The sequence below is a fragment of the Pelophylax lessonae genome (assembly GCF_965119305.1).
Source record: "Pelophylax lessonae genome assembly, chromosome: 4".
NCBI lineage: Eukaryota > Metazoa > Chordata > Amphibia > Anura > Ranidae > Pelophylax > Pelophylax lessonae.
This window is the reverse complement of record NC_138771.1, coordinates 542331012-542349915: the sequence shown is the minus strand read 5'-3', so window position 1 is coordinate 542349915 and position 18904 is coordinate 542331012.

Below are 18904 nucleotides of genomic sequence, written 5' to 3'. Positions count from 1 at the left end.
CCTATGGATGCATCCGATAGCACAATGGAAAACGTACTTAGATGGAAATTGATGAAAGTAAATGACCCACTGTTACTGGGTGAAACTCACAGCACATCCATGTGGGTATATACACGGGGCACGGAAGATTGTGCAGTCCTCTCAAAACGATTAGCACAAACTTTCTACCATTCACCCCCTTCTTTTTGGAAGTTGGAGCTCACAGCCCCCACACATCTCCGTTTTGAGAGGACTGCACAATCTTCCGTGCCCCGTGTATATACCCACATGGATGTGCTGTGAGTTTCACCCAGTAACAGTGGGTCATTTACTTTCATCAATTTCCATCTAAGTACGTTTTCCATTGTGCTATTGGATGCATCCATAGGTCATTACATACCACCTGGCCAGGGCCGGTGCAAGGATTTTTGGCGCCCTAGGCAAAATAAAAATTGCCGCCCCCCCCCCCCCCCCCAAAGCACAAAAAGCCATAATGTAAAATAAAGTGCAAATTTTAATAGTTTAATACAAAACATTCTGAAAGTGCAATACAACATATAGTTGTTAAGAGAAAAATACACGCTGCACATTTTTATTCTAGTGGTATACTTGCATAATATAAGTGCAACAATAGAAATCCTATGGTCATTCAAAGAACTCCAAACACGTAGCAAAATAACTATATAAATGCACCATACAATTTAAGTGCTAAATAACTTTGTAAACAGCTTCAACAACTTCATAAACAGCTTAAATAACTTAAATACTTTCAAACAGTTATTCAATCTAAATAAATTTTACTTTTCTTGCTTTGGCATTTGCAAAGTCCTTCAGTAATGTTTCAAAGTCAATCTCCTGTGCCGTCCGATTCTCTATTGACATCATGGCAAGTCCTACAAGCCGTTCTTGGGACATTGAAGAACGCAGATAATTTTTTATAATTTTCAGCTTTGAAAAGCTTCGCTCACCTGTGGCAACAGTGATTGGTAGGGTTAACATAATTCGAAGTGCAATTGCCACATTTGGAGCAAATCCATTCCTCACTGCGTAGGCCAAAATATCAACAGGTGTCATTGGAGGTTTTATAACAGGAGCCAAGACAGCAAGTTCTTCACACAGTTGCCTTCCATCTACATCAGACTCCTTTGATTTTGCATCGGTTAAAACATTCTGCAATTCCATGCAGAACTTCAGAAGTTCTTCTTTTTGAACATCTTTTAGCTTGTGGATGTCATATAAAAATTGAAAATGTGTGGAATGAAATTTCAGCTGTTCATATCTTTCTTGCACAGATTTTATTGTTGTGTCTAATATTGTGAAGAAACATTCCACTTTAAATTTATTTTTAGGATCCAAGATAGGATCATCTGGAACCTCATACAAAAACAACCTTTTTTTTTTCCTCGGCTGGTGCACTTGAAGGGGAAACACTGGGTCGATTTCCATTTCCACTGCTAGCTCTCCTGCTTCTTTAAGTAAATCCTCAAAACCTTCATCTGTCCGATAAGATTGAAAAAATGTCTTGATTGATTCCAAAAGTTCCACAACATCTGGCAAGTACATTGACGGGCTTTGAAGAACTTTGCTGACAGAATTAATTCGACTTAATATGTTAAACCAAAGGATGATAAGACACAAGAATTTAAACTTGTTTAGCTCTTTTGCCAAGGATGAAGCCTCGATTCTTGCAAGAGCAGCAAAATTCATATCACCTCCGATTTCAATTAAGGTGTCATACACTTCTCCAACATGGAACCTAAATGGCCGAATAGCATCAATTCTGCTTGACCATCTAGTATCAGATAGCGGCTTAACTGTCAGCTTGCTCACATGCTTTTTTAGAACATCCCATCGATTTGTTGAACCTGATAAAAAAACATATGTTTTCTGAAGAATGCCAAAAAATGTACTGGCATCCCTACAGCACATAGCAGCATCATTTACTACCAGGTTTAAGGAATGAGCACTGCAGGGGACATAGAAAGCTCGTGAGTTCAGGTCCATGATTCTTTTTTGTACTCCTGAGTGCTTGCCCTTCATGTTGGAGCCATTGTCATACCCTTGACCTCTCATATCACTGAGAGGTATCTTCAGCATTTCAAGCTCATTCAAAATTACCCCTGTTAATCCTTCTCCAGATGAGTTGTGAACTGGCAGGAAACCAAGGAATCTTTCCTCAATGTGTATTTCAGGATTTGCAGTTGGTGAGTCTCCTTGCTTAACAGATACAAACCTGAAAATCATAGTCATCTGTTCAACAAGAGTGATGTCAGGGGTGCAGTCGTTAGTTCATTTTGGATGTCTTTTCCTAAATAATGATGATGAATTTCTGCATTATGTATCTTTTTTAAGTGGCTTTGCATCACACTATCAAATGTTGCAATCATTTCGACAAGTTGCAAGTAATTTCCATTGTTTTCAGAGTACAGTGTGTCACTACTGCCCCTGAAAGCCAAGCACTGCTTCCCAAGGTATTGAACAATGGCTACAAGCCGCTGAAGAACATTCTGCCAGTGCTGCGTTTCAGTTGCCAATAATCTCTGGTATGAATGGTCAATAGTACTTCCTGACCCAAGCCTTGTTAGCAGTTCTGTCCAGTCTCCCATAGCAGTGAGGTGAGATGGAGACATTTCATGTGTAGCCAGACACTGGGACACATTTTTCCAATCGTTGTAGCCTCCCGTTGTCAGACTCATTTTCGTCGTTGTAAAGAGTTTACAACAAAAGCAAAATATTTTGTCCAGTCTAGGAGAATAACTCAGCCACTTTCTAACATGCACTTCACCATTTCCAAGGCGCCGTCTATAGTGGGTTAATGTAAACCGTCTCTTGGATGCATCTTTAGGAAATGCAAAGTGCTCTTTTGGCTTTGCGGGACCTTTCAGAACGATAGTTTCTTTTAGTGAGCTAGTAAGCGTATCAGGCCAGTCAGCTGGATCAAAGAAGTCTAACGGCGTGCTTTTTCCATTTTCATCTTCTGATGATGCTGATTTCTGTGAACTCTCTTCCTCAGTGTTGGTATCACTTTCTATACCCAAAGAATGTTCGCCCACAGTTGAAGTAGAAGGGTGTGGGTCGACATCTACTACAGCTTCTTGATTCTCTGTAGTTCTGCACTCCATCTCGCTTACAGCTTTTTGCACTGGATCAGGTTTAAAGAACCTATTCAATGATCCAGCCATCTTAGAAGTATCTTCTTCTTGGAGCCTTCTTTTCTTTCGGAAAGCAGCACCAGACAATTTCTTTCGTGCTGGTGGTGCAGACATCTTGTTCAGTTATAGAAATAACTATTGTAGAATAAATGTACATCAAAAATTATTAATATTTAATTAATATTCTCTTTGATGATCACCAAACCACAATAATACTTGGAAATCATTTAGAAACCTACAGTACATATGTGCGCACGTGTGTGAGTGTGAAAGACGCAAAAAAATATGTGTATGTAAGACTATGGCTAAGACTACGTTTTGTATGTATGAGAGCAGACGCAGTTGATGTAAACATCAAGACTTAAAAATGGAGAGGGCAACTGAGAGCTAGCACGCATCCCCCCGTGCACAGACACACAATCATACACCGTCACAACATAATGGTGTGCATCATTTTTAGAAGAGGCTTCCTTCTGGGACGACAGCCATGTAGACCAATTTGATGCAGTGTGCGGCGTATGGCCTGAGCACTGACAGGCTGACCCCCCACCCCTTCAACCTCTGCAGCAATCGAAAACAGCCTCTGGATATGACGCTGAGCATGTGCACTCGACTTCTTTGATCGACCATGGCGAGGCCTGTTCTGAGTTGAACCTGTCCTGGTAAACCACTGTATGGTCTTGGCCACTATGCTGCAGCTCAGTTTCAGGGTCTTGGCAGTCTTCTTATAGCCTAGGCCATCTTTTTTGTAGAGCAACAATTCTTTTTTTCAGATCCTCAGAGAGTTCTTTGCCATGAGGTGCCATGTTAAACTTCCAGTGACCAGTATGAGAGAGTGAGAGCGATAACACCAAATTTAACACACCTGCTCCCCATTCACATCTGAGACCTTGTAACACTAACGAGTCACATGACACCGGGGAGGGAAATTTGCTAATTGGGCCCAATTTCAACATTTTCACTTAGGGGTGTACTCACTTTTGTTGCCAAAGAAATTTAGAAATGAATGGCTGTGTTGAGGGAACAGCAAATGTACACTGTTATACAAGCTGTACACTCACTACTTTACAAAAATCAATGCCAAATCTACTAAAACATAGCAATAGTTTCTCTGTGAGATCAGATTTTCAGGCAATTTTCTGCAAGAAAACAATCCAGTAATGTCAGGTACAATACCTTGTATCATAAACATTCAATTTCTTCAAAGAGTGGAGTCACGTCACGTGTCTGTTGAACCTAAAAACATAGGAATACTTTCTCTGTGATATCAGATTTTCAGGCAATTTTATGCAAGAAAACAATCAAGTAATGTCAGGTACACTACCTTGTAGACTAAACCTTCAATTTCTTATATGACACCCCAACACACCTTCTCATTGCACTTGCTGTGCAACACAATGCGTGGCAAAACACGAACATGCTTTGCATTGCCTAAAATGCTGAATGTAAATTTGTTGGGGGTTTTATGCAGGTCTTTAAAACAAACAGGCTACCTTAGGGTTAATGTGTGGCACAATGCGCATTAGTACACACATATGTAACGGGACCTCCGACCCAAACTGTACTTGTGGGCTTCTGTCAGTCTACGGCTTCTTCCAGTCTTGAACATATATAAATATTCCAGCCGCCCTACATACAAAAACTAGCCTGAACTTAGCTTATATGTGTCTGAAAGCAACTTTTATACACTTGAGAAGTATGTCAGTCACTATATGAACAATGACCCGAATGTTTACCCAAAACATCACACAATGGTTAGCTAATGAGTTGCAGCTGACTCATAGCTAATCTCATCTATAGTGCCTTGCAAAAGTGTTCACTAACATGCTAATTAACTCGGCACACTTAAACCAGACTGGAAGACCAGACTGCCAGCAACAATGATAAAAGAGAATACAATACACATTTATTACAAGTCTAAACACAGAGTTAGGCCCCTTTCACACAGGTGCTCCGATCAGATCCCCCTGTCAGTTTTTTCGGTGGATCTGATCGGATGCCCCATGCATCCCTATGGGGCAGCGGGTGTCAGCGGAGACATGTCCACTGACATCCGTATCCTATCCGTGAAATCCGGGCGGATGGAAACCCTATTTTCCATCCGTCCAGGGGATTAGATCGGATGGGATCGGATGAGAGCGGACAGGCGGTCCGCTTTCATCCGATCCCCCATAGAGAGCAGTGGGGGCTGTGACACCTCCCTCTCCGCACTGCAAGCAGAGATGAAGCTGTCATCCGCCAGCTCAGCTGAGCAGCACGGATCCGGATCCGCCTACGGAGGCGGACTGTGTGAAAGAGCCCTTACACATAAGAGAGGCCTAGGGGGCTGAGAGAGGGATTTCCCAACCTTTGTAAGGTAAGCTGGGTTCCACAGGCCCCCAACCAAAGTGTCTCCCATAATTGCATTAAACTTCAGTCTGTTACAGTCAGACCATGTAGTGTAGTACACCACACATACACTTCCATAACATGATGGTAATGTGTTGGGGCCTAAAACGTTTTACTATATTGCATTTATTGCATTAAACTTCAGTCTGTTAGTCCCGGTTCATATTTGTGCGATCACAGAGATCGCATGTGATTCGGAGCGCATTGCTCCTAAATTACATGCGATCTCTGTGCGGTACAAATTTCAGTCATAGTTTGTGTGGCTGAATTCGCACTGCAATTGCACTAAACACGCACAGTAACCTTTTTTTTAATCCGCAGCAGAATTGGATCGCACAGTGGTTCACACTAGTGCGATCCGATTCTGTGCGAACTGCAGATCGCACTGCCATATGCGATCAAACTGGGGGTGTAATTAACTTTTAATTGACACCCTCTGCGTATCGCATATGGCAGTGTGTACTGCCAGGGGTGAGGATGCGATGCGGGAACACGCTGTATATTCGCAGCGTTCCAGCATTGCACAAATGTGAACCAGGACTTACAGTCAGACACATTTGATTCGTTATTACAGGTTACAGTACAGCTAGGTTCACATCTGTGTGCTGTGGTTTTTCTGTGTCACATTTTTATGAGCGTTATACACATATTTTTAGGTGCACTGCCATTAATCTGTATTAGAACACATGTTTTATGAAAGTGCATCAAACATGCAGCATGCAGGGCAATGATGCACTTTAATGAAAGGGTCATTCTAATAGAGTTTAATGGCAGCGCACCTAAAAATGTGTGTAAAACACGCAGAGCGATGCAACATGGAAAAACGACACCAAGTAGATGTAAACAGGGCCTTCAATTCACGTTATTCTTAACTTTTACACTGCCTTATTAACCTGTTCTGGACTGCCCACCACATATTTACTGCGGGTCTGTGACAGGCTGGCCCTCAAGCGCAAAATGGCGTAGACCTACGACAGTCGCTCACCTGCAGCTATGAGCTGTGAGCGCCTGTAGTCCCGGTTCACATTTGTGTGATGCGGGAATTCTGCGAATATGCAGCGTGATCCTGCATCACATCCGCACCCCTGGCAGTTCACACTGCCATATGCGATACGCAGGGGGGGTGTCAATTAAAAGTTAATGACACCCCCAGATCAGATCGCATCTTGCAGTGCAAACTACATGGCTAATTTTGCACCGCACAGAGATCGCATGAAATGAAGGAGCAGTGCGCTCCGAATTACATGCGATCTCTATGATCGCACTAATGTGAACCGGTCCTAAGTGCTGGTTCACATTATTGCGGCTGTGGTGATCGCGTGTAATATCGGAGCGCACTGCTCCTTCATTCCATGCGATCTCTGTGCAGTGCGAATTCAGCCATACACTTTGTATGGCTAAATTCGCACTGCACCCGCAGCAAAGACGCACATGACCCTTTTTTTTCAGCCGCATCAGGATCGGATCGCACAGTGGTTCACCCTTGTGCGATCCGATTCTGTGCGAACTGTAAGGTCCGGTTCACACTTATGCGATGCGGGAAGGCTGCGAATATACAGCCTGTTCCCGCATCGCAAACGCACCCTTGGCAGTTCACACTGCCATATGCGATACGCTGGGGGTGTCAATGAAATGTTAACGACACTCCCAGTTTGATCGCATATCGCAGTGCAATCTGACAGTTCGCACAGGATCGGATCGCACAAGTGTGAACCACCATGCGATCCGATCCTGATGCGGCTGAAAAAAGGGTCATGTGCGTCTTTGCTGCGGGTGCAGTGCGAATTTAGCCATACAAAGTGTATGGCTGAATTTGCACCGCACGGGAGATCGCATGTAATGAAGGAGCAGTGCGCTCCGATATTACATGCGATCGCCGCAGCCGCACATATGTGAACCGGCACTAAGGTCCGGTTCACATTTATGCGAGTGCGGGAAGGCTGCAAACTCGCAGCCTGTTCCCGCATCGCAAACGCACCCCCGGCAGTTCACACTGCCATATGCGATACGCTGGGGGTGTCAATGTAATCTTAACGACACCCCCAGTTTGATCGCATATCGCAGTGCGATCGTGCAGTTTGCACAGGATCGGATCGCACAAGTGTGAACCGCTGTGCGATCCGATCCTAATGTGGCTGCCAAAAAGGGTCCCTGTGCGTGTTTGCTGCGGGTGCGATGCGAATTTAGTATGGCTAAACTCGCACCGCAGAGCCGATCGCATGTAATGTCGGAGCAGTGAGCTCCGATATTACATGCGAACCCCGCACACGCACAAGTGTGAACCGGGGCTAAAGATCGCACTGCGATATGCGATCATCAAACTGGGGGTGTCGTTAAAATTTCATTGACACCCCTTGTGTATCACATATGGCAGTGTGAACTGCCGGGGGTGCGTTTGCGATGCGGGAACAGGCTGCGAATTCGCAGCCTTCCCGCATCGCATAAGTGTGAACCGGGGCTTAGGCAGAATACAATAGGGCGCGAGCCGAGCACAAGACAAGAGAAGTAGAGATTTTTTAAAACGGCCACAATAAAACAATTACAGTATACTCCATCCTAAGGATAAATGTAATGTTACCCCTCCCTCACCTCACTGAATATAGCAATTTAAAATACACATTTTCACTCACGTTTTATGTTCAAAATGGCAGCAGGTGGTCGGACAGGTCCTCTTTCTTCTCCTTCTTCTTCCTTCTCTATCTTGCTGGGTCTGGCCGGGGGCGGGGACTAGACTGGTCCTTCTTGCACTATCTGAATCTGCTCCTGCTGCTCCTCAGATTCAAAATGTGATCCTTCCCGCTCTGCGCCCGCCCGGTCTCCTCCCCCCGCCCGCCCGGTCTCCTCCCCCCGTCCGCCCGCTCGCTCTCCTCCCCGGCTCCCCCCGCTCTCCTCTCCGGCTCCCCCCGCCCGCCCGACGTCATTGGCAGGGCAGGGGGAACCTCCACAGCTCCACAGCCTCCACTGCAGTGATACAAAGATGCGCGGCGCTGCCTGTCACAGTCTGTGTGTCAGTGTCACACACAAGACAGGGAGAGAGACATGATGATTGATTCCAGCGGCGAGCCGAGGGCGCCGCCGCCCGCCGAGGCCGAGCGATCGTACTAATTACAGCAGCAAGAGGGGCGCCGCGCCGCCCGGCCAGCAACAATCATTGCGGACAGGACAGACAGTGCAAGTTTACAAATAGAATGCTGGCGCCCCCCTGCTGAGTGGCGCCCTAGGCGACTGCCTGGGTCGCCTTACAGGTAGCGCCGGCCCTGCACCTGGCAACCGTACCGAGCTCATTGTTCGATACATGTCTGGTGGTATGTGAGGTCACGTATGAGATATATACTAGTATCTGGTTTTCTTGTCTTTATTCACCCTTGAGTGTATTAGCCAGTCCAGACATATTACTAGATCATCCTCATCCGGTATTGACCGGCTCCAGTCTCTACTGTTACATGTGTCTTATGCCACTTTTTATTACATGTTTTTTTAACAATGTCCAAACAGTGTATCTCTCCATTGCCTTGTATTTAATCTTTTTTTCTCATTTTTTATTGGCACAAGTGCCTAAATAAAATTTACCGTTTTGCACTAATTTCCTTGCTCGAGTATCCTTAGTTGGCTTTCCGTGGGAGTGCTCCATGTTGGATCACTACCACAATTTTTGTTTTTGCACACTACAAGGGATGCAGTGCTGCGGGCATGGTCCACCTGTACCATGCCCACAGCACTGCATCTCCTGTAGTATGCCCTCAACCCCCGATCCTCTTGTACCATGCCAGTACCCTGCATTCTCCTGTACCATGCCAGTACCCTGCATTCTCCTGCACCATGCCAGTACCCTGCATTCTCCTGCACCATGCCAGTACCCTGCATTCTCCTGCACCATGCCAGTACCCTGCATTCTCCTGTACCATGCCAGTACCCTGCATTCTCCTGCACCATGCCAGTACCCTGCATTCTCCTGTACCATGCCAGTACCCTGCATTCTCCTGTACCATGCCAGTACCCTGCATTCTCCTGCACCATGCCAGTCACCCTGCATTCTCCTGTACCATGCCCGCCGCCCTGAATTCTCACCCTAGGCTTATACTCGAGTCAATGATTTTTCCCATCTTTTTGTGGTAAAAGTAGGGGCCTCGGCCTATACTCGGGTCGGCTTATACTCGAGTATATACACGGTATTTATTGGCAAGAGGTATACAAGTACTCACAATTCAGTATATGATCAAGCATGTAGCACTGTAAAACAAGTCCCCCTGTGGGAAGGGATTTCTCAGGATGGCCTCGGCGGCTGCAACTGATGAGGATGCGGCCACTGGATGTCAGCCCCTCCGATGTACAGCAAGGAGTCCGCTCGGCTTCTCGGGACGTCCACTTTTGGGTGCAGGGGTTGCCAAGGTGACGAATTTACAGAGCATGTGCTCCTTCTTCAGGCCTCAAGAGAGTACTTGTATACCTCTTGACAATAAATACTTGATGTGCTACACTCAGATGGCACTTGTGTTTCCTCCCCAGTCCCCCACTTACACACTGAACCAATTACACTAGTGAATGGGGCCACTCTGCAAGCATCCCGCAACAGCATGCAATGCATGTGGTTGTGGCAAGCTGATGTGGAGTTCAAAAGGTTAAGGGTTCATTCACACTTGTGTATCAGGTTTTTCAGGCATTGGGCCTGAGGTGGGTCTGCCATTGTTACCGGTAACACTCCCAGCACATTTGAGCTGTAACTCCAGGTGTGAGAACTGAGACAATGACGATTCTGGCATCTTTGGTTTGTGTGTTTTATTATATTATGGGTATAGGAGAAGGGAATGAGTGGGATATTCCTCTGGCTCAACTAGGTACAATTCCGGGACTCTTCTAGCAAAAATGCCTGTCAGTGCTGTCTTGACGCCATCCGATGCTAGCCAACGCTTCCTGATGCTTGGATATACTGTAACACTGAAAACTGTGCTGTAACCTCGACTTTAATCCAGAAGATCCAGGACTGTAGAACACATGACTCCTGACACTGTTTTGCTCAAAAGTCACTGAGTAGATCCCTGATCAAGTGGCACAGTCACTTTGGGACCTGGGGAGCTGTTCCCAGCTTCTGACCCCCATTCCCACTCAGTCTCATCAATAGATCCCCAATCATTCACTCCTTCTTCAAGTGATCCATGTCTCATATAGAAAGATGGGGAATGAATTCTCACAGGACATCTCTCACCCTCACTACTGGTGCTGGAAGGTGATGCTTGAATTGCTGTCGGCTTAGCAGGCTGTGGGACACTGACGGGGGCGGATCCTCCTATGGCCGTTGAGGTAGGTATGTCATCTGGCCACTCTCCGACTGTCTGTGTGGACAGGGATCCCCTCCCAATGGAGTTCTGCGACCGAGCTCCCTTCCCGCAGATTACAGGCCCACCGACTGCTGGCAGGGCCTCCAGCTGCATCATAAGTCGGAACATGCCCTCCCGGCTCCGCGGAGGAACTTTGACTCATTCCCGGTCACCTCCTGAGTGAGGCCTGTCTCCCACATAATGGTGAGTTTCTAAGGGTGGCCTTCACTCTTCTCTACCCTGAGCAGCAGATCACCACATTGCCCACATTGAACCCACGCTTGCACCCTCAAAGTAACAGTGGCACACTGGGGATATACCACTCCTAGGAACTCGTGGCCCCCTCCTGTGCACAGCGTGAGTCCGCGGTCCGGCACCATCTGGATACCGGTATCCCAGACTAGAGGGGGATCGGGCTGGTGGGTCTGCTCCCGGCTCTGCTTCGCAGGATCTTCATCCATGGTGACAGTAATAGCGGGAACACTCTTCACTTCTCTCACGAATGACATGCTTCTCTCTCCTACTAGTGTCTCCCGCATGGCCACACCCACAGGAGGGGATATTAATAGGGTCCCCTGGGTCACTCCTGATTGGCCGGATGTTCCCGATATCTCCACCCTTTCACCATATTGGGTGATGACTCCTCCTACAGGGCAGATCTGCATGTGGCGCGATTTCCTGCGCAGTACTGTAACTCTTCCCCTGCCATGCTTCTTCACTGCCAACCTCTGAGAAGTAGCTGCTAAGCGGATCATGTCACTTGCTAGACATGCATCCGCGTGACTCCATTGCACTAAGGCCACAACTGTGCCTTCCTTTACTGAAGCCAGCTGTCCCTCCTTGCTTGGCAAGAGTAATATCCCAATGTCGGTCGCACGGCCGATATTTCTCTTCCTTGCCACATACGTGCAATTCTCATCTTCCATACTGGCTCCGGGATTAACCCCACTGCTCCTCTCGGCATGGCCGACTACGATCCCCACAGTATCGGTGCAACAGCTGTATAGAATAAATATCCCACTGTCAAATGCACGGTCAACATCCATCCATATAGCATGCACACACACCAGGCCCCTGGCACCTCTCTTCCCATGCCCCCGGCCTCCATCCTCACCGTCCACACTAGGACATCCGGCGTCCTCTTCTCTGTCCTCCCGGGGACCCCTGACACCATCTTCTCTGTCCACACTAGGATTTCTCTCTGTTAATCAGTTGCAGCACTCATACACTTTCACACATTTTTCCCCTGCTCTCCATCTTCTGATAGCAGAGTACATCTCATATGAAAAGTCCTCATTAGATTACAAGTTTTCTTGGAACATCGGTGTTGCCGAAAGCAACCTTCCATATGGGCTTCCAGCTTTAACCCACCCTCCCTGCCTCCCGCAGCTGCAATCTTACACCTGACCTGGCGTTTGAACAACAGTTCTGGGCACAAAATTGACTTTTTAGACTTTTCCTTTTGCCGATGCCAAGGGCAACTGGCCCAGTAACTAATGGCATAATCCTGGACGAGCCAACGCTTCCTGATGCTTGGATATACTGTAACACTGAAAACTGTGCTGGAACCTCGACTTTAATCCAGAAGATCCAGGACTGTAGAACACTTGACTCCTGACACTGCTTTGCTCAAAAGTCACCGAGTAGCTCCCTCCAGCCCTGCGCTGGCTTGAGGTAGCTCCATGTAAATTCATGTGCTGTTGCAACTCTCAACTGGTACATTCCACACTGTACAATGACTCCTCAGGGCCCAAACTGCAGGTACCCCCTCTAATACTTCAGGGTCCTCAACCTAGGTACCCCCTCTAACACTTCAGGGTCCTCCGACCACGCACCCCCCTTTACAGCTAGCTAAATCTTGGATCCCAGAACCTTCTCCAGAGTGGTCCCCTCTGACACTAGGTAGACCCCCAGGGGTAATCCACAGTACTCACAACCTTTGTAGGCTTTCCTGGGACTGGCCCCCTCTCTCTCGCCATTGGTTCTTGGCACACCAGACCCCTTCAGCTCAACTCAGCGCCTTCTGGATTCTCAGGTAGCACCCAGAGACATCCACTTCCTCTGGCAGGAGGAGAGACAGCCGTACTCTCCCTCCTGGGATTCTGCTTCCCGCCAAAGACACTGAGTCATGCACTCCCCTCAAAGTTATACCCACTCCCAGAATCCTCTGTGGCAGAATCTGCCTTCTGGGGTAGTTACAAGCCTGAATGTGTCCCTGATTGGGTTTCCCCCACTGCCCTATGAGAAACCTCTCACATGGCCAGTGGGGAGACTCCCCCCTCAGCAGACACACCTGAGAGCCATGAAACCCTGACCAAAAAGAAATCATGGCCCTGCTGTTAGGCAGACAAGGCCCACTATGCATTTACCTAGCACCTACCTGTAGGGTGCTACACTTGCAAATGCACTCGCCTTGCAATTAGATGTGAGAACCCCAGTGGGGATTCTTGCAATTAGCTATGAGAGACAACCCCTTTGAAAGCAGTGAGAGGCTGCCTGCTTTCGCAGATAATTGTGGCCAGTCTTACCTATTCTCTCATGCAGTGATTACATGCGAGTGATCAGCCATGGATGCAGACTGCCTGCGTAAAAGGCCAACCACTCCCATGTGATCACAGCATGAGAGATTACATACAATTGGTTGCCAGGGATGGTTACCTCCCATTGCTTTCAATAGGGCTGCCTCTCTTAGCTAATCATGGGAACCTCTACTGGGGTTCTTCCATCTAATCGCCGTGCAGGTGCAATACAATACTTCCTAACTGCTGGCTCTCTGGGGAGCAATCTAAAAGTGGATCACTCTTCAGAGATCAAAGCAAATGTGAATGAGCCCTAAACAGCCTCTTCATAGCCCCTGTGCATCATCACAAGGACTATAGAGCTATTCTGGCCACCAGATTTTGAAGGAGGGATATGAGAGCACGATCTACATCAGTTCTGCCCCAGGTTTCCCCCCCCAGGCAATGTGGACTGTGCTATGCTGTCAGTCAGTCACAATGCCAGGGGGAGAAATAGTCATGGCCAGACTGGCTTTGAGAAGGGGGGTTTAGGGGTGACAATATTTTATGTGCCTGAATGCACAGCAATGTAGTCCCTGAAACTTCAGCACTGAACAAGATAACAATGCTGTAACGATTTCACTTCAGGGGAATCTGCAGCATCACCCTGTTGGAGACATTTCCAGGTACTAGCAGCAGTTCTTTATAAACAGATATAAGGTGCAAAGTCCATTCAAAATGTTGCTGTTCCCTTACTTTCATTGTATTGGTTCAGAGCTCTTTATTTTACCATTGGCTACAGTTCTACCTTTACAGGGGGGGCAGAAGGTTTTTGAAGCGTCGGTTCTTATTGGAAACCAATTGTACTAAAACAGACTGGTTGTCTCCCCCCCCCCCCACCTTTCCCCCTTTTTTTTTTTGTCCTCTCCCTTCTCCCCCCCTTCCTATATGACCCGCTTATCCCAATCACATATGCATGCTAGTAATATCCTCCTCTCAACCCCCCTAAACCAGACTATCTCACATGCCATCAACCCACAGTGATCACTCTCTTTAAGACCTATCTGTGCAGGTCACATTCAGGTCTTAAATGATATTTACCTAAAAACCTTTCATTCCTCGTAGCTACCTCTATCGCTTACAATCAATATATTAATACTCCCAGCATTTATGGATACGATTTTTGTATTTGACCTACTTTTCATAGTTATCTACTATTACCTACGTATGCTTACCTCAGGTTACCCCTATGTAACTCAAGTTGATATATGTATTGGTATATGTATACATACTTTCATGTTTAACTAAACAGACGGTGTATTATCTGTGGACTCTGTTTATTACACTTTTGTTCAATAAACTTTATGGAAAAAAAAAACAAAACAGACTGGTTGTTTGGGAACATGCTGCTATAGCTACTCATGGAACTAAAATAAGCATGGCAAAAGTAAAGGCTTAAAATCAGTGACTGACTCATTGTGTGAAGGGAGAAACACTAAAGAACCTCTTGAACATCAAAGCAATATAACATGAGCAGAATGAGCCCTACATTGAAAAGGTGAAAATAAAGCTATACATATAATTTAGTGTACTTTACAACTTAGCATTTAGTGGGTATACAGCAGATTTTCACCCTTGTCAATGATGTGTTTATATGATGCTATGATGCTGGGAAAGAGGAATCAATACCCCTCGCTGCAATCATTAAGTGTTCAGTTTAATATCTAATACTGAGAGACATTTGAACACATGCTGCATAATCACTTCAGCATGTCAGGCAGCATAAGTGGAATATGAGTACTACATTTTCTCAGTTTCCTTCCTGCATAGCAGCAGTGGCCTGAACACAATGCACCAGCCAGTCTTTTATTGGTCCAATTATTTGATGTCTAACACTCATATATTAGATTTAGAGTTAGCCATAAACTACAGGCTAAGCAATATGATAGGAGCCCTCTGTGGTACAATAACCGGACCCTCGGGAAAATAAAAGCTGTAACCTATGATGAGGAATTGCAACATTCACAAACATGTATACACAAGGTCTTACATGCGTTCATATTTGTATGAGGCTTACCAGAATGAAATTCCCTTTATACAGTTTCGTATTTTTCACATGCCTGTGGCAATGTATGGCTTTTTTAAGTAGTTAAGTACACAGGTAATGTGTGTTTATTTTGAAAGATCTTTTTCCTTTATGTTGTTTTCAAAAATATATGGACATAGGGGAAGTTTTATTTGCTTATTACGTAAGTATGATCTGCTTCCTGCTTAGCCCTACACATTGGTCGTGCATTACTGCTGCATCCCACAATCCAGGTCTGTGAATTGGATGACTCATTGAAACAAATGCGCTCTCAGTGTGGCTTATAAACTATATTGTCAAAAGTATTGGGACACCTGCCTTTACACGGACATGAACTTTAATGGCATCTCAGTCTTAGTATGTAGGGTTCAATATTGAGTGGGCCCACCCTTTGTAGCTATAACAGCTTCAACTCTTCAGGAAATGCTGTCCACAATATTTAGGAGTGTATCTACGGGAAAGTTTGACCATTCTCCCAGAAGTGCATTTGTAAGGTCAGGCACATATATTGGACGAGAAGACCTGGCTCGCAGTCTGTGCTCTAATTAATCCCAAAGGTGTTCTTTCGGGTTGAGGTCAGGATGCTGTCCAGGCCAGTCAAGTTCCTCTACCCCAAACTCGCTCATCCATGTCTTTATGGAACTTTCCTTGTTCACTGTTCCAAAATATTGGGTGGAGGTGGATTACAACATGGGGTTGTTTTTCTGGGGTTGGGCTTGACCCCTTAGTTCCAGTAAAGGGAACTCTTAAGGCGTCAGCATACCAAGACATTTTGGACAGCTTCATGCTCCCAACTTTGTGGGTACAGTTTGGGAATGACCCCTTCCTGTTCCAACATGATTGCGCACCAGTGCACAAAGCAAGGTTCATAAGGATATGGATGAGTGAGTTTGGGTTGGAGGAATTTGACTGGCCTGCACAGAGTCCTGACCTCAACCTGATAGAACAACTTTGGGATGAATTAGAGCACAAACTGTGAGCCAGACCTTGTCTTCCAACATCAGTGCCTGACCTCACAAATGTGCTTCTGAAAGAATGGTTAAACATCCCCATACACACACTCCTAAACCTTGCCGACAGCCTTTGCAGAAGAGTTGAAACTGTTATAGCTGCAAAGGGTGGGCCAACTCAGTATTGAACCCTACGGACTAAGACTAGGATGCCATTAAAATTCATGTGCTTGTAAAGGCAGGCATCTCAATAATTTTGACAATATAGTGTATATTTCAACAGTTTTTAGGCACTTCATTATCACACATACTGTAAGTCAAAGTAAAAATACTGGAAAAATAATTGAAAACATGTTTACTAAAACTATACAGTACTGTGCAAAAGTTTTAGGAAGGTATAAATAAATGCCATAAGTTAAACATGTTTTCAAAATATATATGTTTTAATTGTTTATTTTTTTCAATCTATAGGATGCAAAGTGATTGAACAGAAGAAAAATCTAAATCAAATCAATATTTGGTGTGACCAAAAAGCCAGCATCCATTCTTCTAGGTACACTTACACACAGTTTGCACACAGGAACTCAGCAGGTAGGCTGTTCCAAACATCTTGGAGAGCTAACCACAGATCTTCTGTGGATGTAGGGTGCCTAAAATCCTTCTGTCTCTTAATCCCAGACAGACTTGATGATTTTGGGATCAGGGCTCAGTGGGAGTCAAACCTTCACTTCCAGGACTCTTTGTTCTTTTTTACACTGAAAATAGTTCTTATGACATTGGCTGTATGTCTGGGGTCATTGTCTTGCTGCAGAAAAAAATTGAGGGCCAATCACGGCCTCCCTGATGGTATGGCATAATGGATAAGTATATGCCATATTTCAGACTTGCAAGGAACCTTCAGTGTTACTTGAAGACACTCATTATTGTACTCAACATCATTTTTGTATCCCAGTTTAAAACATATAAGCTGAAATTATATAACAAAGTCAACCCAAAACATTCATAAAATGGTGCAATATACATAATTACATAGTTAGTTTGAAAAAATACAGAAGTCTATCTAGTTCTACCAAATGAATTTAGGAAAGAATCCAGGCCTATTTTAAAACAATCTACTGAGTTAGCCAGACCCAGCTCTTGAGGGGTTCTATTTTATATTTTCACAGCTCTTACTTTGAAGAAACCTTTCTGTATTTGGAGATAGAATCTCTTTTCTGACGCAAAGAGTGCCCCCATTGTCCTCTGTGATGACCTTGTCCTCTGTGATGACAAAAAAAAATTAGTTTTTCAAAAAGTGCTAGTGCAAAAATATGGATTCCAAAAAATATCTGTGCAGTGCAATCAGAAGGAATAAAAAAAAAAAAAGATATATATATATATATATATATATATATATATATATATATATATATATATATATATATATATATATAAAATATCTAATCAATTCATCAAAAAGCGCTAGGGCAAAAATATAGATTCTAAAAAAACATCTGTGCGGTGCAATCAGAATGAAAAAAAAAATATATATAAAGAATGCTTAAGGATTGGGAATTCCGCGCTAATGGATAAAGAGAGAGAAAATGGCTGCAGCCTACCTCAAAATATAGTGTGGAGCTATATTCAGAAATGTAATGGGTGGAGAGGTAAAATGGAGCTGCCAGATGAAGTGTCTCAATCAGTAACAAATTTGAATCAGGTGCGGTATGTCATTTAAAATTAGCAAAATAAATATGGATAAATACAATAAACCAATGACTAAAAACAGTAAATGATGCAGTAAAAAAATGCACAGTAATAAATATAGAAATAAATGCACAATAATAAATATTAGTGAATAAGTGCAATAAGGTGACAGTGACGTATAAAATATATATATATATATATATATATATATTAAATATAATATAATATATAAAATAAATATATAAAGAAAATGATATAACCATATGAATAAATAGGTAAGTTTTATAAAAATCAAGTGATGAAGATATATTGAAAAAAATATTGTAATCAGAAATAAACGTGAACAAACTAGCCGATTTGCTAGGTGTAGCCAATTTGATTGGCAGAGAAAATAAATATTATGAAACATAGAAACGTAGAATGTGTCGGCAGATAAGAACCATTTGGCCCATCTAGTCTGCCCAATATATCTGAATCCTATGAATAGTCCTTGGCCCTATCTTATATGAAGGATAGCCTTATGCCTATCCCATGCATGCTTAAACTCCTTCACTGTATTTGCAGCTACCACTTCTGCAGGTAGGTTATTCCATACATCCACTACTCTCTCAGTAAAGTAATACTTCCTCATATTACTTTTAAACCTTTGCCCCTCTAGTTTAAAACGGTGTCCTCTTGTGGTAGTATTTCTTCTTTTAAATATGCTCTCCTCCTTTACCGAGTTGATTCCCTTTATGTATTTAAAGGTTTCTATCATATCCCCTCTGTCTCTTCTTTCTTCCAAGCTATACATGTTAAGGTCCTTTAACCTTTCCTGGTAAGTTTTTTCCTGTAATCCATGTACTAGTTT